We start from the raw sequence: 22412 nt of genomic DNA, 5'->3' as shown, positions 1-22412 counted from the left end.
CACCTTTTTTTGTGTTTTTGGCTTCAAGACCTTTTAAGGTGAGGATTTTAACAAATTCCCTTTGTAAAAAATGTGCTAGGTGTACGGGTAACCTTAGCGCTTTTGGTTAGTTCTGGCTTCATATTTTTTTTTGAATAATTTCTCATATAATTTTAAGCAGCTGACAAAAAGAAACCTAAAAAGTTTAACTATTAATAGTTTGATTTAAGTCAATTGCATCACAGAATAGTTAAACTATATTGTTTCCGATCCAGACCCAAATCATAGTCCACAAGTTTTGCTATTATTACAGTGATATCACACAGGTAGAAGTGTTGTCATAAGAAAATAGCTTGAGACATAATTCTGACATAGGATTGCTTATTACAAAGGACTGACGTACAATCTTAAAGAACAGATATTTTACCAAATGTAAAAAAATGTTTTCAAGTCATTTTTGAAAAACTCAAAAAAGAATATAAATTTAGCCTCTCCCAATTATGTGCTCTGTCTCCCCTTCGGCTTACCTTACCTGTCTACTGTGTTTTCTTGTCCTATGTCTATGTTTAATTCCTCTTGTTCCTGATTTCAAACCCTGTGCTATACCAATTAAATAAAGTAAATAAAATGTAACAAGATGTAAAAGTAAGAAATTAAGTAATTTAAAAACAACAAATTCTAAAACTAACCCTCACACAGTTCCATTGACAGAATAATAAACGGTTATGGCTCTCAGAAAATGGCAACACAAAAACATGACTTTATTTTTTTAAATGAAAAGTGTTATTTCAGTGTAAAAGTAATAAAACATTAAAAAAAACTATATAAACTTTGGTGTTGTCATAATTGTACCCGCAGAATTAAGTTAACATGTCCTATATCCCGCACGACAAACGCCGTAAAAATTAAACCCAAAACTATTGTGGATTTGCTGTTTTTTTTTTTTGGATGTTTGCCACCAAAAAATATACAATTTTCAATACGTTATATTTACCCCGCATGTGGAGTGTTTCTAAAATCAGGAAACATGGCATAGTAATCAGAAAGCTGTCATTTACAGTGTCACAAGCTGGGCACAACAATCTAGAGGGAACATAAACAGACAATATCAGACATTACATAGTGACAAAGCTAATTGACAATCCAGACAGGGGGATTGAGGACCCTGCTCGCAAGAGCTTACAATCTATGAGGAAATAAGGGAGACACAAAGTGTAAAAGTGCTTGTTCAGTACAATGGTCCAGCCATCTTTTATACACATGGGGTGGTACACATAAAGCTGCATGAGCTGGTCACCAGCCAGTATCCGTGTATGACGGACATGAAATACAGTATGGTGCAAGGAGTGTGAGGGAATCTTATTCTGATGACTAATGGGGCCAAGGAAAGGAGTCAGATTAGGGAATGTTATAGGATTGTCTAAAAAGATGTGTTTGGATTATGGAGGATTTTAATCTAAGGTCGTTGGCAGAACGTAGAACGTGAGTAGGCTGGTAGACAGAGATGAAGGAGGAGAAGTAAGGAGGTGTGTAAAGTCCGTGGTCGTTGAACACAAACTCCTTCCATCCGGTTGACGCCCTTCTCCAGAGATGTCTGTACATGCGGCCGTCCTGTTCCACAGTGACCACCAGGGTGCGCTCGCGAGCTCATTCCAGCCTTAAGGAGCCAGGTGTGAGATTGAGCTGATTGCTCTCAGAGCACCCTGGACTATAAGAAGAGCTCTGCCCCTCCCTGTATTGCCTGAGCCTTGTTGTCAATACCTTAGTTTGTCTCTGCAAATGGTCTCCTAGGGTCTTCCAGTTCCCAGTGTTTCCTGTTCCTGCTAACTGTAACCTGTATCCCGTGCTATCCTGGTCAAGTACCATATTGAGTTGGAGTCATGCTGTGCTGTGTTCCACGCCTGTCCTGTTACACCACGCCTGATGTCTGCCTGCTGCCAAAGTCCCTTCTGAGCCTGCCTCGCTACTGTTTGAAGCAACCACAGGTACACCTATATGAACTATAGACTTTTACCTGTGTCCTGTTGGTCAGCTGCCATACCATTAAGGTGGTACGGCCCAGTGGGTCCATGTACCCAACATGACAAGGTGAAGCACAGTGGAGAGCTTTGTGGGTGAGAATAATAAGTTTGAATTTAATTCTGAAGGGGATGGGCAACCAGTGTAGTGACTTGCACAGGGTAGAGGTGTTGGTGTAGCGGTTGGTCAGAAAGATGAGCCTGGCTGCTGCATTGAGGATAGATTGGAGAGGGGAGAGTTTAGTGAGGAGAAGACCAACTAGTAATGAGTTACAGTAGTGAAGACGAGAGTGAATCAGAGCAACAATAAGAGATTTGGCTGTTTCCTCCATAAGAAGTGCGGATTCTGGAGATGTTTTTGAGGTGAAAATGACAGGAGCATGTAGGTGATTGAATGTGAGGAGTAAAGGAAAGATCTGAGTCAAAAATAACCCCAAGACAGCGGGCATGCTGCCTAAGAGTTATGGTAGTGCCAAACACTGAGATGGAGATATATGGTTTAGGTAGGTTAGTAGATGGCAGGGACACAAACAGCTCAGTTTTAGAAAGATTCAGTTTCACATAGAGAGAGGACATGATGTTAGAGCACTAAAATAGCATATCCATTGAAAATGTGCAATTTTCACTTTGCAACATCTATTGCGCACTAATTTCTGCAAAACACCTGTGGGGTCAAAATGCTCACCTCACCTCTGGAAGAATTCCTTAATGAGCTGTGTTTCCAAAATGGGTTCACTTATTGGGGGGTTTCCACTGTATTAAATAACTAGGCACATTGATATATTGTTTCTTTCAGTTAATTGCTAGATTTAATACCTGATTAGAACGATTAAAAATTGGTTTTATTGATAGAATATTAAAATTGGCTCTTGCAGACCAAATAACCATATGAACGGGCTCAGGCAAGTTGTCAGAGATAAGAGACGATCTATTAACAATTCTGCTTGCAGACCGATATCTCCTCTTATGTTATACAACCCTGAAACCACTTGCTGAAAAATTGATTCCAGCCCAACAGGCTCAGACAAGTGGTCAGAGAAAGAAGGGGATGGTCTATTGACAATTCTGCTTGCAGACCGATATCTCCTCTTGTACTACACAGCCCTGAAGCCACTTGCTGAAAGATGGATTACAACCCTACGCGTTTCAGTATCACTGTTATATGTGATACATCATCAGGGATTGTGTGATTTTGTGTGCCGGTTAGCACAGTTTTGTGCAAATTTATACCTCCCGGCGCGTGCACGACTCTAATGCAATGGCCGCACACGCGCCGGCAAGGCTCTGAACATATGAAGGGCTTGAGCCCTCCACTGACGTAGCTGCCGACCCGCCGCCAATCCGGAGTAGACACGTCACTAATGACGTTTCCAGATTTTGGCGAGCCCCCTTGCTGCCTCGCCAATCAGAGTGGGTTGAACGACGACGCGTCCCTGGCAACCCTGGAGATCCTTGGGCGGATGTTTATAGATACTGGGGAAGAAATAATCATATGGTTATTTGGGCTGCAAGAGCCAATTTTAATATTCTATCAATAAAACCAATTTTTAATCATTCTAATCAGGCAGTAAATCTAGCGGTTTCCACTCTACTGGCACCCCAGGGGCTTTGCAAATGTGAAATGGCGTCTGCAAACCATTCAAGCGCTCCAAAAGCCAAATGGTGGTCCTTCTGTTCTGAGCCCTGCCGTCTGCTCAAACGGCAGTTTACATTGAAATATGAGGTATTGTTGTACTCTGGACAAATTGCCTACAAATTGTGTGGTGCATTTTCTCCTAAAGTCCTTGTTGTTAATATGAAAACGTCCAGCTACAGTTGCATAATATTGGGAAAAAATGTAAGGTTACATTTTCACAGCCAAATTTTTATAAATTTGCTGAAATACCTGTGGGGTCAAAATGGTCACTACACCCATACATGAATTAGGGATGTAGTTTCCTAAATGGGGTCACTATTTGGGGGTTTCCACTGTACTGATATCTCAGGGGCTTTGCAAATGCGACATGGTGCTAGTAAACCATTCCAGCAAAATCTGCGCTGCTAAAGCCAAATAGCGGTCCTTCCCTTCTGAGATCTGTGGTGTGCAAAAACAGTAGTTTTTGACCACATTTGGGGCATTGCCGAGCTCAGTAGAAATTGCCTAACAATTTTTGTGGTATTGTAGCTCCCTAATTTCTTGTGGAAAATGAAACAATTTAACCTAGAACTATATAATATTGGAAAAAGTGTATTTTCATTTTCAATTCTAATAAATTCTATTAAACACCTGTGGGGTCAAAATGCTCACTCCATTTCTAGATAAATTCCTTAAGCTATTTAATTTTCAAAATGTGTTCTTTCTTGGAGTGTGTCTTCTGTTTTGGCACCTCAAGTCCTCTTTAAATATGAAATGGTGCCTGGTAAATGTCCTAATAAAAAGGAGGCCCCAAAAATCCACAAGGTGGTCCTTTGTTTCTGAGGTCTGTGTTTCAATCAAGTAGAACACAATGGAATATTTATGAAAACTTCAGAATCTGGGTAATAAATATTGAGTCTTGTTTCTCTGTTAACACCTGTTGTGTTACAGAAATAAATGAATTAATATTGCAACTTTGCTTTAACTACTGTGAAACACGTAAAGGGTTAACAAACTTCCTAAATGCTGTTTTGAATACTTTGAGGGGTGCAGTCTTTTAAAATGGGGTTAAGAGGGCTTATAGTATATAGGCCCCTCAAAGCCACTTCAAAACTAAAGTAGTGCTTAACCTCTTCAGGACTGAGCCTGTTTTGGCCTTGTGGACGCAGTAGATTTTTTTCAAATCTGACGTGTCACTTTATGTGGTAATAATTTGGGAATGCTTTTACCTATCCAAGCGATTCTGAGATTGTTTTGTCATGACATACTGTACTTTGTTAGTGGAAAAATGTGATCAATAAGTTCAGTATTTGTTTGTGAAGAAGACCAAAATTTAGAAAAAATGTGCAAAAATTAGCATTTTTCCTAAATTTAAATGTATCTGCTTGTAAAACAGATAGCAATACCACACAAAATAGTTACTAATTAACATTTCCCATATGTCTACTTTATATTGGCATCATTTTTTGAACATCTTTTTTTTTCTAGGACGTTACAAGGCTTTAGCAGCAATTTCTCAACATTTTCAAGAAAATTTCCCAAACCTATTTTTATAAGTAATAGTTCAGTTCTGAAGTGGCTTTGAGGGCCTTATATATTAGAAACCCCCATAAGTCACCAAATTTTAAAAACTGCACTCCTCAAAGTTTTCAAAACAGCATTTAAAAAGTTTCTTAACCCTTTAAGTGTTTCACAGGAATTAAAGCAATGCGGGGAAATTTACAAATCCCTTTTTTGTTAGAAAAACCATTTTAATCCATTTTTTTCTGTAACACAAAAGGTTTTACCAGAGAAACGCAAATCAATATTTATTGCCCAGATTCTGCAGTTTTTAAAAATATCCCACATGTGTGCGATAATGGACTGAAACACAGGCCTCAGAAGCAAAGGAGCACCTAGTGGATTTTGGGGCCTCCTTTTTATTAGAATATATTTTAGGCACCATGTCAGGTTTGAAGAGGCCTTGTGGGGCCAAAATAGTGGAAACACCCCCAAAAAGACACCATTTGGCAAACTACACCCCTCATGGAATTTATCAAGGTGTATAGAGCATTTTAACCCCACAGGATTTTTGCTGAATTTAGAGGAATTCCTCCGTAAAAATGAAAATTTAATTTTTTCCAAGAGAAAACACCCCAGGATTTGTAAAGCTATTTCTCCTGATACGGCAATACCCCATATGTGGTAATAAACGGCTGTTTGGACACACGGCAGGGCTCAGAAGGGAAGGAGCACCATTTGGCTCTTGGAGCTCAAGTTTGCTGGATTGGTTTTCGGGGGTCATGTCGAAATTGCAAAGCCCCTGTGAGACGAAATCAGTGGACATCCCCCAGAAGTGACCCCATTTGGGAAACTACAGCACTAAAAAGAATTTGTCTAGGGGTATAGTGAGCATTTTGATCTCATAGGGTTTTTGCTGAATTTATTGTAATTAGGCCGTGAAAACTACTATTGTTTTTTATTCTTTTTTTTTGCTATTGACTGCCGTATTTAAGGGGTTAATCGGTTCGGATCACCGCTGTGATCCGATCCAATGTTTTCCCCCAGTACTGAGGCTGCTAGTAGCAGCCCGTACTGGGAGATGCCAGGCTGCAGGGAGCGCCTGTGTGCTTTGTTAAGAGCACACGTACATTAAAGGGCTGCAGGCACAAGGATCAGTGATGCAGCCTGTTTATCTATGTGGGATGGTCAAGAAGGGGTTAAAAAAGTTTTACAAGTTTTTACATTTTTTTGTCAAATATTAGAAAAACTGTTATTACATTTACAAACCTTTATAACGTCCTAAATAAAAAAAAAATTAAAAATGATGTTCACGTAAAGTAGATATATGGTTAACCTTATTTATTTACTAATTTGTGCGGTTACATTATCAATCTTAGAAGCAAGGGATTTCAAATTTAGGAGAAGGCAAATTTTTCCACGTTTTCTTTACATTTCTGATTTTGTTTAACAAAAAAGGGTAAATATCTCAACCAAAATTCACCACCAAATTAAACCGTAATGTGTAACGAAAAAAACAACTCAGAATCACTTGAATAAGCAAAAGCATTTCAAGTTATTTCCACATAAAGTGACATGTCAGATTTGAAAAATGGGGCTGCCTCCTGAAGTCCAAAGTCAGCTGAAAACTTAGAGATTTGTACCAGAATCAAAAATTATCACCTACACTACCGTTCAAAAGTTTAGGATCACTTAGAAATGTCCTTATTTTTGAAAGACAAGCACAGTTTTTTTCAATGAAGATAACATTAAATTAATCAGAAATACGCTCTATACATTGTTAATGTGCTAAATTACTATTCTAGCTGCAAAGGTCTGGTTTTTAATGCAATATCTACATAGGTGTATAGAGGCCCATTTCCAGCAACCATCACTCCAGTGTTCTAATGGTACATTGAGTTTGCTAACTGTGTTAGAAGGCTAAAACAGGATCAAAGAAATGATGTCCTGGAGTGTAGGGAGATGTATCAATGGTGTAGGGTGCCTACGCGTTTCCGACGCCTCCTGCGTCCTTAGTCATGGCTGATGTTGACTGCCCGACATGTGTGACCGGTATATATGTCCGGTTTAACACGTGTGTATTCCGATTGCGTTCCAGATTGCTTTAATTTCCTGGAACGCAAGCGGAAACTGAAGTTCGATAGAAGCCCTGTCTTGTGGGCGTGACAAACTAATACTTGGATGGATAAGTGTATAACTTAAATGAAGTCCTTATTTGTAGAAAATTATGGCACCCGTGGAATGGATATGGATTATTTGGTTTTAATTGGTTGGAAAGATAAAGTCAAGTATTGTTGTTGTCTTTCAAGTGTCCCGGCTAGGATACAGTCACTTCCGGTCTAATATGTGTATTCTGTTTGCGCTCCAGGACACACATGGATCATCTGGAACGCAAACAGGAAATGGAGCGACGCCTGGCCACCGATGGACGAACTTAGGAGGGGCCAAGCCAGTTGGTAAGTAAATAATGTTTTTTCTACATAGAATAACTGTACTCTTATAAATACAGGAAGATGAAGGATATATTTGAATAAGGAAAAGCAAGTGTATGTATGTTTTGTTTGCCACCCAAAAGTATGTATCCCCTATTTATAGTGAGAAATAGGAGAATAGTTGTTGACGCTTCTAAGTATTACTTTGAATCGAACAGTCAGTGATATTAATTGATTGAAACCAAATAAAAGTAAAAAATGAAAGAGAAATAGGGGTATAGAATACGGGAGAATATGCGGGCTAAAAAACTTTTACATGTAAGAAACATATAACATGCATGTATTGTTGGTTAAAATGTGAGATAGGATAAGCGGATGGAGATCAATTAGATAGAGATAATCATTAGTGACTCTTGTAGTATTTGCGGTGTTTACAAATTGGCTGCGTTTGTACAGTATATTTTGAAAAATAATTATTGATATATAGTTCAAATTATTATTAATGCTGTAAAAAGGGGAAAAAACTGAAAGAGAGACGAGAAGAAGAATTTTGATTTGTGTCTATTATGTAAAAAATTGCAAATATCTGCGGTGATGTGTACTCTTCTTTGATGCGAATATAATTGATCAGAGACTAGGAAACTGCTATTGGCAGGATATGTATGTTTAATAGTGGAACAACAACCAAGTCTACGATTGGAATAAAAGAGACTCAAGCCGAGCGAGACCAAAACCTATACTTAAAAACCGGAATCAATACAGAAAACACAGAGACATTTCCAATAGAGTTAGCGTTCAACAGAACCGGATTCGATGGACGGATATTCTGAAGATGAAATTACCAGGCCTCATGTCAAATCCAATTACAGACATGACAACATTCAACACATGTCAAAAAACGAAGAAGGAGGGGCGGCAGGAAACATAGATCGATCAGATCAGATCCAAAGCCGTCACCTCCGATCTCGCAAATTTCAGCTTTAAATTTAAACGTTGTCAACTTATCATCCACTATACTCACACCAGCACAAACTGAAGCACTTTCGTTAGGCCTCAATTTTGCTCCTAACAATAATTTTGACCCCGTTCATACTCTCTTGGACATCAATAAGTTCATACGGAATCTCACTATTAAGAGACATTTCCTTACACCGGAACCACAAACCTTTGGACATGACAATTCAGCACAATTATCCCCCACAACTAGTGGACCAACAGAATCTTCTGAAGTGTCACAACAAGGAAACAAAGAACAATCACTAATAAACTTCTCCTTCCAAGAACTTAAAACCATTGTTTGTCTGGAGAGTCTCTGCACAGACAGTCCAGACATATCGACAAACAATTCCAGCAATTTCTCCACAACTAATCCAAAATTCTATCCTATAAAGTCAAGGACAGAGTCTATGGATTACTTTCAAACAATAATTGAAAAGGAACTTCAGGATCTATCTGACAGAGTCAAACTAACCAAACACGAATCCAATCTTCCCCCCAGATTAAAAGATGCAGTTAGGTCACTCAAAAATAACAAAGAAATAATAATCAAAATGTCTGACAAGGGAGGAGGTATAGCTGTAATGAATAAAATCGATTACAAACAATCAATACTAGATCTTTTATCAGATGAAAATACTTATAAAAGACTTGACAATAATCCCGCAGAAAAAATCCAAACCATTATGAGACAACTACTAAATGAAGGCTTGAAGGGCGGCTTTATCAACCAAAAACAGCTAGATTACATCTATATCGAACAACCAATTATGCAGATTATTCACGCTCTTCCCAAAATACATAAAAACATGTCTCAGGCATCGGCTCCCTCCTAGAAAAACTATCAGAGTGGCTTGATGCGCTGTTACAACCTTTAGCCCAACAAACACCGGGCTTTCTCAAAGATACAAGAGATGTGTTATGCTCCTTTCACAATAAAATCTGGAATAAAAAGTATGCATGGCTCACATGTGACGTAGTCTCACTGTACACATGTATCCCTCATCAAGTCGCCTATGCTGCTTTAAAACATCATCTAGCCACTCATAGTACTTATAGCAAAAATTTCCAAATTTACATCCTAGACATATTGATGTTCCTCATGACCCACAATCACTTTCAGTTTGACGGAAAATATTATCTACAACTAAAAGGTGTATCCATGGGGGCTAAATTCTCCCTCTCCATAGCTAACTTAGTTATGGCTTGGTGGGAGGAACACTTCATCTTTTCCACCGACAACCCCTTCGGGGACTACATAGAATGGTATATACATTGACAATCTCCTATTTATCTGGAGCGGAGACATTTCAACTATCCCCACATTTGCAGAATTCTTGAATCACAACCCATACAATCTTCAATTCACCCATAGTTATGACAAAAAGAACATCATATTCCTAGACTTGGAATTGAAAGGTTCAGAAGGATCTATCATAGAATCCAAAACTTATCGCAAACCAATAACTGCAAACACCATATTACACGCTAACAGTAACCACTCAAAAAAGACCATCATGTCCATCCCCATCGGGGAAATGTATCGAGCCAAAAGAAACTGCAGCTCCAACAAACAATACATCATGGAACAAAAACAGATACAATCCAGGTTACATAATAGAGGATACCCTAACTGGTCACTCAATCGAGCTAACAACATCACAGCTAAGATACCTAGAGCCAACTTACTTAAACAATCTAACCAAGTCAAAAAATTAGATCTTAACATACCCACTTTGGTCTTACAGCAGAGCAATCAATTTTCTGAAATAAAACAAATTGTAAATAAATACTTACCGATCCTGATGGAAGATGACAGCCTGCGCTCCATTCTTCAGGGGGGCTGTAGAATGGTGGCCCGTAAAGCTCCCTCACTCGGCAGTGTCCTCTCTCCTTCTCTTTTTACCTCAAACGAAGCCAAAACGACCTGATTGGCAAATAAAGTTTTTTTCAAATGTGGGCAACATCCATGTAAAGTATGTTCTTATGCTCATCCAACAAAAACCTTTTCAAATTCAAACAATTCTGACACTTTCACAGTACAAAACTACATCAATTGTAACTCCACATCCGTCATTTACATGATTGAATGCATTGGGTGTAACTTAAAATACGTTGGATGTACCAGTCGAAAATTCAAGACTAGAATATTGGAACATCTGAGCTATATCCGAAACCCTAACATTAGTAACATCTCCAACTTGGCTAAACACTTCATTTATCATCACAATAGAGCAGTAAAAACGCTAAAATGCCAGGCGATAGAAAAAGTTCATCTTCCCAAAAGAGGCGGAGATCTACAACATAAGATCCACCAAAGAGAAGCATATTGGATATATAGACTCAAAACCCGAGTGCCCAATGGTCTCAACCTCAAAAAGGAACTGATGTTCCACTATTAAACATACATATCCTGCCAATAGCAGTCTCCTATTCTCTGATCAATTATATTCGCATCAAAGAAGAGTACAAATCACCGCAGATATTTGCAATTTTTTACATAATAGACACAAATCAAAATACTTCTTCTCGTCTCTCTTTCAGTTTTTTCCCATTTTTACAGCATTAATAATAATTTGAACTATATATCAATAATTATTTTTCAGAATATACTGTACAAACGTAGCCAATTTGTAAACACCGCAAATACTACAAGAGTCACTAATGATTATCTCTATCTAATTGATCTCCATCCGCTCATCCTATCTCACATTTTAACCATCAATACATGCATGTTATATGTTTCTTACATGTAAAACTTTTTTAGCCCGCATATTCTCCCGTATTCTATACCCCTATTTCTCTTTAATTTTTTACTTTTATTTGGTTTCAATCAATTAATATCACTGATTGTTCGATTCAAAGTAATACTTAGAAGCGTCAGCAACTATTCTCCTATTTCTCACTATAAATAGGGAATACATACTTTTGGGTGGCAAACAAAACATACATACACTTGCTTTTCCTTATTCAAATATATCCTTCATATCCCTGTATTTATAAGAGTACAGTTATTCTATGTAGAAACAAACATTATTTACTTACCAACTGGCTTGGCCCCTCCTAAGTTCGTCCATCGGTGGCCAGGCGTCGCTCCATTTCCTGTTTGCGTTCCAGTTGATCCATGTGTCCTGGAGCGCAAACAGAATACACATATTAGACCGGAAGTGACTGTATCCTAGCCGGGCCACTTGAAAGACAACAACAATACTTGACTTTCTTCTTTCCAACCAATTAAAACCAAATAATCCATATCCATTCCACAGGTGCCATAATTTTCTACAAATAAGGACTTCATTTAAGTTATACACTTATCCATCCAAGTATTAGTTTGTCACGCCCACAAGACAGGGCTACTATCGCACTTCAGTTTCCGCTTGCGTTCCAGGAAATTAAAGCAATCTGGAACGCAATCGGAATACACACGTGTTAAACCGGACATATATACCGGTCACACATGTCTGGCAGTCAACATCAGCCATGACTAAGGACACAGGAGGCGTCTGAAAGGCGTAGGCACCGTACACCATTGATACCTCTCCCTACACTCCAGGACATAATTTCTTTGATCCTGTTTTAACTCGACTGAATTAAACTTGGAACAAGTTTCCGTTTTATCTACATCTACGCTGGATCCAACCCTCTCTTGTTTCTACTATTCACCCATCGTGTGCTGACACGAGGATCCGTGCGGAGTTATCTGTGCAAATCTATACTCAAGGTGAGCTGGAGGTATTCTCTACCTTTTCTGTGTTAGAAGGCTAATGGAGGATTAGAAAACACTTGAAGACCCTTGTGCAATTATGTTAGCACCGCTGTAAACAGTTTTGCTGTTTAGAGGAGCTAGAAAACTGACCTTCCTTTGAGCTAGTTGAGAATCTGGAGCATTACATTTGTGGGTTCGATTAAACTCTCAAAATGGCTAGAAAAAGAGAGCTTTCATGTGAAACTCGACAGTCTATTCTTGTTCTTAGAAATGAAGGCTATTCCATGCGAGAAATTGCCAAGAAACTGAAGATTTCCTACAACGGTGTGTACTACTCCCGTCAGAGGACAGCACACACAGGCTCTAACCAGAGTAGAAGGAGATGTGGGAGGCCCCGCTGCACAACTGAGCAAAAAGACAAGTACATTAGAATCTCTAGTTTGAGAAATAGACGCCTCACAGGTCCTCAACTGGCAGCTTCATTAAATAGTACCCGCAAAACGACAGTGTCAACGTCTACAGTGAAGAGGCGACTCCGGGATGCTGGCCTTCAGGAGAGAGTGGCAAAGAAAAAGCCATATCTGAGACTGGCTAATAAAAGGAAAAGATTAATATGGGCAAAAGCACACAGACATTGGACAGAGGAAGAAGTGAAAAATACAAAAGTACTTTATTGACATGAAATAAATAATACAATAATAATAAAGAATCTATAGACCAACAGTTAGAACACGGAAACTCAACTGGGGATAACCCAAATATACACAAATAACTGATAAGATATGTGTGGGTCCCCAACTAAAATAGTATGTACAAGTGACTATAGTTGACTATAATGTAAGTTGGTAAATGATAATACCCAATAGATGTCAATGGTCAACAAGAATGAACAATTGAAACATGTGCAAGTATGGCCCAACAGCACAATGTAAACATAATATAGACACAAATAATGACTAGCAGATTCAAACAGTAAGTAGTGTTTGATCAGTGTACAAAGTACTGGGCGACATACATAAACTATGAATGTAAAATAATTAAACATGCATAGAAGGAATGAGAGAGATATGTTTAGAAAAAATAAATAGAACATAGCATGAAATTCTAACATACCCATGGTGAAAAACGGGAAGAGCTACAGTTGAGATCCACCCCAACGCGCGTTTCGGCGCAAATGCCTTCGTCTGGGGGTGGTGTTGGATTGAATTCAGGGACTATTTATGTGAGATCAAACCAATGGCCAGAGTCTGTTGCACCTGATATAAGTGCTGGATAATGAAGTTGTCTGCCCTGTATACTTACAGGTCGCTGTCTCGTTGGACGGTAGAAAGGCCACGCCCACGAGAGCGTCAGCCGCGACGAGCCGGAGCCAGAGCCAGAAACACGTGACCGTGTCAAAGAGACCCGGTCACGTGGATCAAGCAACCTGACACGCCACAAGTGACGAAAACGGGGGCCGGCCTCCAACCACCAACGAGAGAGCGACACAAGGAGATGAAACAAGACAAAGTAGTGCTGATGAAAAATATAAGGTGAGAGGCAGTTTACACACATAAGGTGCATAGATAACGAAATAGGTAGATAATGAATATGGCAAACTAATGCACATATATCTATATATATAAAAATAATATGATATAAATCGTTGTTAATGACTAACAAGGGGATAACAAAAAATAAATGAATAAATAGGCAGTGGATGAATTAATAAACCAATATAAAATATGATAAAGACACCGATGTTTAAAAATGTGACATATAATGTAAGGATGAAGAAGTAAAACTAAATTTATAACTACAAATGTGAAATAAAAAATAATAAACGGAGAATAAAATATCAAAAATACAATATATTTAGCAAATGTGTAGATGCTCATATAAACACCAAAAATAACAGTGCGGAATAGAATAAGAAGTGAATACATTTAGTCCATGGTGACATGCAATTGAAAAAAAGGGGATATGACATAATACACATATAGAGACATTCTGATATATATATACACAGCTGTTCATAAGTATTAATAAATATATAGTAAATAGATTTTTATTGAATGTACATATATATATATATATATATATATATATATATTACCATACTACACATGTAAAGAAAATCCTAAATCTGTACACAAATAAATAACGATAAATACAAAGTATAAAAATATATAAATAAAGATAAATAGCTTTAATTTAATTGATGTAAAAAATTAAAGCTAATAATATTTAGATCTGTATACACAACTATACATATAGTAAATGATGAAAGAAGAATAAATGAATATGTGTATACACACATATAAAAGTAAAACAATGTAATAAAGGAGAAACATGTGTATATAGTTGCCAAGATACATGCTGTCCGAAAGTAGCAGGTTAATAAGGTGATAGGATTAGTGAAACATATAATGTGTGATGGAAAAAAGTGTAAATATATAGTTATGGGTGCAGAGGAAAAATTATATATAGTAGGAGGCCGTGTGTGATAAAAATGCAAAGTGCAAAATATAGATGTCATGCGGAAATAAAAAAGTGAAAAGTGAGGTAAGAATATGCAAGCATATAGATATATATACATGCATATTAATAAAAAAAGTGAAAAGGATCAACTAGTGAATAGTTGAAGGAAGAAAGAAAACAAGTGAATAAGCACGAAACTGCAGAATTTTTGAACAGAGTACAGTGCAGAGGTTGATATTAACAGATCTATGTGTGTACAATATACAGAAAAGGATGACCAAAACCAAGTGTATGATATGATGTCCTATTTGTACAAACCTACCCATATATTGTGATAAGTGACTATATGTTATGAGGTACAGGTAAGTGAGTGCAGTGTTAATATTAACACATGTAGTATTGCATGTATGCACATGCACATACACCAAGATGTCCGAAAAACATACAAAATGACACATAAATCAGCAACAATATATGTATATATTAGAATATGAAAGAATATTAGAGTCAGCGGTCACTGGGCAGAGATGACATCCAAGTTGTCCATGAGAGTCCCGAAGGAAAAAGGAAGAGACTTCACATGAAGAAATTGTCCAGTCGGAATTGCTTCGATTGTATGTAGGGGGTGTGAAGAAGTTGCATGCAACAAGGAGTTAATTGATGTTGTTTTGCGATAAAGATCGGTCTGTAAAAAAACGTTAGAATCTTTTTTAATCATAATATCCAAAAAGTCTACACTCTGATAACTCCACTTATAAGTAAGGTTAATGTTGAGAGTATTGTGATTAAGTGTTTTGATGAATGATAGTAGTTCATCTGAAGTGCCCTGCCAGATCAAAAATATGTCATCGATGAATTGGGCCCAGAAGAGAAACCGACTCATCGATGGCACACGATCTGACAGGAAGATGTCCGAAAAACATACAAAATGACACATAAATCAGCAACAATATATGTATATATTAGAATATGAAAGAATATTAGAGTCAGCAGTCACTGGGCAGAGATGACATCCAAGTTGTCCATGAGAGTCCCGAAGGAAAAAGGAAGAGACTTCAACAATTAGAATTGAAACATTGACATGTTTCTCATCTGTGTAACGAGAAATATAATTAGTAAAGATCATAACAAATAAGTTAAAACAATAAAAGCTAAAACCAACACCACTAAAAATGAGCTAGCAATCAGAGGAATGCAGAGAAACCGGCGGTTTCGTTTAGACCCTTAGGGAAAATTGTTTGAAGTTTCCAGATCCATTTACACTCTTTCTGTAAAAGAAGTTTTTTCAGGTCACCACCTCTCATATTGATATTGATGTGATCAATACCTCTCACTTTCAAGAGTCTGGAGTCACATGCATGGTGGAGTCGGAAGTGTTTAGGAATCGTTTTTAGTAGCTCCACGTCTACTGCTGTTTTGGCGTTCTCAATATCCCTAACATGTTTCCTAACACGGACCCGTAGTTCTCGAGTGGTTATGCCTACATATCTTTTTGGACATGGGCATGTTGCATGATAAATAACCCCCTTAGTTCTGCATGTAATCGACCAACAGATTTTAAATTGATTCTTGTCTCTAGAGTCGGTAAAAAATTCCGAACGTTCGATATTGGGGCAGCTCAGGCAATCACCACAAGGTTTACAGCCCCATTTTGGGTCTTTAGTGCCAAAAACTTTCCCCGGTTTATTTGGTGTTAAGTAGCTATGTACTATAGAGTCACGCAAATTGCTTGCTCTAAGAGGTGCCATGGCAGGGTAATCAGGCAGCACCCTTTGCAATATTGGGTCAGTCAATAAAACCGGCCTAAATTTGCTCAGAGTGTTACGCATTTCCACCCAACGTGAATTGTACGTTGTCACGAATCTCACCTTAGATTTATGTTAGTCTTTAATACCCGTTTTAAGGAGGTGATCTCGTGGAGTTTGTTGGGCACGATGACACGCTTTACGGATGTTCCGATAGCTGTAGCCCCTCTGAATAAACCTATCCTTTAATTCGTCCGATCGGAGTTTGAAATCCTCAGGAGTCGAGCAGATTTTCTTCACACAAAGAAATTGTCCAGTCGGAATTGCTTCGATTGTATGTCGGGGGTGTGAAGAAGTTGCATGCAACAAGGAGTTAATTGATGTTGTTTTGCGATAAAGATCGGTCTGTAAAAAAACGTTAGAATCTTTTTTAATCATAATATCCAAAAAGTCTACACTCTGATAACTCCACTTATAAGTAAGGTTAATGTTGAGAGTATTGTGATTAAGTGTTTTGATGAATGATAGTAGTTCATCTGAAGTGCCCTGCCAGATCAAAAATATGTCATCGATGAATTGGGGACCAGAAGAGAACCCGACTCATCGATGGCACATGATCTGACAGGAAGATGTCCGAAAAACATACAAAATGACACATAAATCAGCAACAATATATGTATATATTAGAATATGAAAGAATATTAGAGTCAGCGGTCACTGGGCAGAGATGACATCCAAGTTGTCCATGAGAGTCCCGAAGGAAAAAGGAAGAGACTTCAACAATTAGAATTGAAACATTGACATGTTTCTCATCTGTGTAACGAGAAATATAATTAGTAAAGATCACAACAAATAAGTTAAAACAATAAAAGCTAAAACCAACACCACTAAAAATGAGCTAGCAATCAGAGGAATGCAGAGAAACCGGCGGTTTCGTTTAGACCCTTAGGGAAAATTGTTTGAAGTTTCCAGATCCATTTACACTCTACCTGTAAAAGAAGTTTTTTCAGGTCACCACCTCTCATATTGATATTGATGTGATCAATACCTCTCACTTTCAAGAGTCTGGAGTCACATGCATGGTGGAGTCGGAAGTGTTTAGGAATCGTTTTTAGTAGCTCCACGTCTACTGCTGTTTTGGCGTTCTCAATATCCCTAACATGTTCCCTAACACGGACCAGTAGTTCTCGAGTGGTTATGCCTACATATATTTTTGGACATGGGTATGTTGCATGATAAATAACCCCCTTAGTTCTGCATGTAATCGACCAACAGATTTTAAATTGATTCTTGTCTCTAGAGTCGGTAAAAAATTCAGAACGTTCGATATTGGGGCAGCTCAGGAAATCACCACAAGGTTTACAGCCCCATTTTGGGCCTTTAGTGCCAAAAACTTTCCCCGGTTTATTTGGTGTTAAGTAGCTATGTACTATAGAGTCACGCAAATTGCTTGCTCTAAGAGGTGCCATGGCAGGGTAATCAGGCAGCACCCTTTGCAATATTGGGTCAGTCAATAGAACCGGCCAAAATTTACTCAGAGTGTTACGCATTTCCACCCAACGTGAATTGTACGTTGTCACGAATCTCACCTTAGATTTATGTTAGTCTTTAATAGCCGTTTTAAGGAGGTGATCTCGTGGAGTTTATTGGGCACGATGACACGCTTTACGGATGTTCCGATAGCTGTAGCCCCTCTGAATAAACCTATCCTTTAATTCGTCCGATCGGAGTTTGAAATCCTCAGGAGTCGAGCAGATTTTCTTCACACAAAGAAATTGTCCAGTCGGAATTGCTTCGATTGTATGTCGGGGGTGTGAAGAAGTTGCATGCAACAAGGAGTTCATTGATGTTGTTTTGCGATAAAGATCGGTCTGTAAAAAAACGTTAGAATCTTTTTTAATCATAATATCCAAAAAGTCTACACTCTGATAACTCCACTTATAAGTAAGGTTAATGTTGAGAGTATTGTGATTAAGTGTTTTGATGAATGATAGTAGTTCATCTGAAGTGCCCTGCCAGATCAAAAATATGTCATCGATGAATCGGGCCCAGAAGAGAACCCGACTCATCGATGGCACACGATCTGACAGAAAGAGGTCCCTTTCCCACAGCCCCAGGAACAAATTGGCATAAGAAGGAGCGCAGGCTGCCCCCATTGCCGTTCCCTGGAGCTGTAGGTAAAAAGAGTCATTGAAAGTAAAGAAATTATGTTTAAGGACAAAGTCCAACAAAGATAAAATTAAATGAGAAACCTCTTTCTCGACATTACTCGTCAATAGAAAGTTCTCAACTGCATATAAACCATCCTAGTGTTGAATGATCGTATATAGGGACTCAACGTCACATGTGACCAAGATATGGTCAGAGTCCAGATGTATCCCATCGATTTTCAGCAACAAGTCAGCTGAATCTCGAAGGTATGACGGAAGGAATTCCACTAATGGTTTCAGATGGAAATCAATCCATTTGCAAATTCTCTCTGTCAGACCCCCAGAACCCAAAATAATCGGCCTACCTGGAGGGTTTTTTGTATCCTTATGTATTTTCGGTAGTAAATATAACGTTGGTATAGTTGGTTCCATTACATATAAGGAATCTTTCAGAGATTTAGAAATAATCCCGTTGTCCATGGCCCCCTGTAGAATCTGCATTAACTCCGAACTAAAGGACGACAAGGGGTTGAAGGTAAGTTTTTTATAACAGGAAACATGTCTTAATTGGCGATTCGCCATCATTTAAAAAAAAAATGGTATTTTAAGGAAGAGGACACTATATTCACAACAACTGAAGAAAGGGAAACCTTGAGAGCATTAGAAGAGGTATACAATCAGGATGAACCCACATTTGAAGGTATCTACCAAATTTCCTCCTCTTTCTATTTCTCCTGCTGTGAATCTCTTTGTTAAATTAGTCTCTGATGATTGGGTGACCATTCCAAACAGGATCAAAAATGATAACTTGACAGGGTCTGAGAGGGAGAGTTTGGAGCGGATTAAATCATGGCATGATGTAGTGATAAAACCAGCGGACAAAGGGGGAAATGTGGTATTATGGCCACACCAGATGTATGTAAATGAGGCGAATCGCCAATTAAGACCAACATAAATCTAAGGTGAGATTCGTGACAACGTACAATTCACGTTGGGTGGAAATGCGTAACACTCTGAGCAAATTTTGGCCGGTTCTATTGACTGACCCAATATTGCAAAGGGTGCTGCCTGATTACCCTGCCATGGCACCTCGTAGAGAACGCAATTTGCGTGACTCTATAGTACATAGCTACTTAACACCAAATAAACCGGGGAAAGTTTTTGGCACTAAAGGCCCAAAATGGGGCTGTAAACCTTGTGGTGATTGCCTGAGCTGCCCCAATATACTCTAGCGGCAAGAATCAATTTAAAATCTGTTGGTCGATTACATGCAAAACTAAGGGGGTTATTTATCATGCAACATGCCCATGTCCAAAAATATATGTAGGCATGACCACTCGAGAACTACGGGTCCGTGTTAGGAAACATGTTAGGGATATTGAGAACGCCAAAACAGCAGTAGATGTGGAGCTACTAAAAACGATTCCTAAACACTTCCGACTCCACCATGCATGTGACTCCAGACTCTTGAAAGTGAGAGGTATTGATCACATCAATATCAATATGAGAGGTGGTGACCTGAAAAAACTTCTTTTACAGAAAGAGTGTAAATGGATCTGGAAACTTCAAACAATTTTCCCTAAGGCTCTAAACGAAACCGCCGGTTTCTCTGCAATCCTCTGATTGCTAGCTCATTTTTAGTGGTGTTGGTTCTATCTTTTATTGTTTTAACTTCTTTGTTGTGATCTTAACTAATTATATTTCTCGTTACACAGATGAGAAACATGTCAATGTTTCAATTCTAATTGTTGAAGTCTCTTCCTTTTTCCTTCGGGACTCTTCTGGACAACTTGGATGTCATCTCTGCCCTGTGACCGCTGACTCTAATATTCTTTCATATTCTAATATATACATATATTGTTGCTGATTTATGTGTCATTTTGTATGTTTTTCGGACATCTTGGTGTATGTGCATGTGCATACATGCAATACTACATGTGTTAATATTAACACTGCACTCACTTACCTGTACCTCATAACATATAGTCACTTATCACAATATATGGGTAGGTTTGTACAAATAGGACATCATATCATACACTTGGTTTTGGTCATCCTTTTCTGTATATTGTACACACATAGATCTGTTAATATCAACCTCTGCACTGTACTCTGTTCAAAAATTCTGCAGTTTCGTGCTTATTCACTTGTTTTCTTTCTTCCTTCAACTATTCACTAGTTGATCCTTTTCACTTTTTTTTATTAATATGCATGTATATATATCTATATGCTTGCATATTCTTACCTCACTTTTCACTTTTTTATTTCCGCGCGACATCTATATTTTGCACTTTGCATTTTTATCACACACGGCCTCCTACTATATATAATTTTTCCTCTGCACCCATAACTATATATTTACACTTTTTTCCATCACACATTATATGTTTCACTAATCCTATGACCTTATTAACCTGCTACTTTCGGACTGCATGTATCTTGACAACTATATACACATGTTTCTCCTTTATTACATCGTTTTACTTTTATATGTGTGTATACACATATTCATTTATTCTTCTTTCATCGTTTACTATATGTATAGTTGTGTATACAGATCTAAATATTATTATCTTTAATTTTTTACTTCAATTATATTAAAGCTATTTATATTTATTTATATATTTTTATACTTTATATTTATCGTTATTTATTTGTGTACAGATTTAGGATTTTCTTTACATGTGTAGTATGGTAATCGATATATATATATATATATATATATATATATATATATATATATATATATACACAGTGAAGGAAATAAGTATTTGATCCCTTGCTGATTTTGTAAGTTTGCCCACTGTCAAAGACATGAACAGTCTAGAATTTTTAGGCTAGGTTAATTTTACCAGTGAGAGATAGATTATATTAAAAAAAAGACAGAAAATCACATTGTCAAAATTATATATATGTATTTGCATTGTGCACAGAGAAATAAGTATTTGATCCCTTTGGCAAACAAGACTTAATACTTGGTGGCAAAACCCTTGTTGGCAAGCACAGCAGTCAGACGTTTTTTGTAGTTGATGATGAGGTTTGCACACATGTTAGATGGAATTTTGGCCCACTCCTCTTTGCAGATCATCTGTAAATCATTAAGATTTCGAGGCTGTCGCTTGGAAACTCGGATCTTCAGCTCCCTCCATAAGTTTTCAATGGGATTTAGGGCTGGAGACTGGCTAGGCCACTCCATGACCTTAATGTGCTTCTTTTTGAGCCCTCCTTTGTTGCCTTGGCTGTATGTTTCAGGTCATTGCCGTGCTGGAAGACCAAGCCACGAGCCATTTTTAATGTCCTGGTGGAGGGAAGGAGGTTGTCACTCAGGATTTGACGGTACATGGCTCCATCCATTCGCCCATTGATGCGGTGAAGTAGTCCTGTGCCCTTAGCAGAGAAACACCCCCAAAACATAATGTTTCCACCTCCATGCTTGACAGTGGGGACGGTGTTCTTTGGGTCATAGGCAGCATTTCTCTTCCTCCAAACACGGCGAGTTGAGTTAATGCCAAAGAGCTAAATTTTAGTCTCATCTGACCACAGCACCTTCACCCAATCACTCTCAGAATCATCCAGATGTTCAATTGCAAACTTCAGATGGGCCTGTACATGTGCCTTCTTGAGCAGGGGGACCTTGCGGGCACTGCAGGATTTTAATCCATTACGGCGTAATGCGTTACCAATGATTTTATTGGTGACTGTGGTCCCAGCTGCCTTGAGATCATTAACAAGTCCCCGCTGTGTAGTTTTCGGCTGAGCTCTCACCTTACTCAGGATCAAGGATACCCCACGAGGTGAGATTTTGCATGGA

This window comes from Rhinoderma darwinii, chromosome 3, assembly GCF_050947455.1.
Source record: "Rhinoderma darwinii isolate aRhiDar2 chromosome 3, aRhiDar2.hap1, whole genome shotgun sequence".
Classification (NCBI taxonomy): domain Eukaryota; kingdom Metazoa; phylum Chordata; class Amphibia; order Anura; family Rhinodermatidae; genus Rhinoderma; species Rhinoderma darwinii.
The sequence above is the reverse complement of the archived record's forward strand: the minus strand, read 5'-3'. Positions refer to the sequence as shown.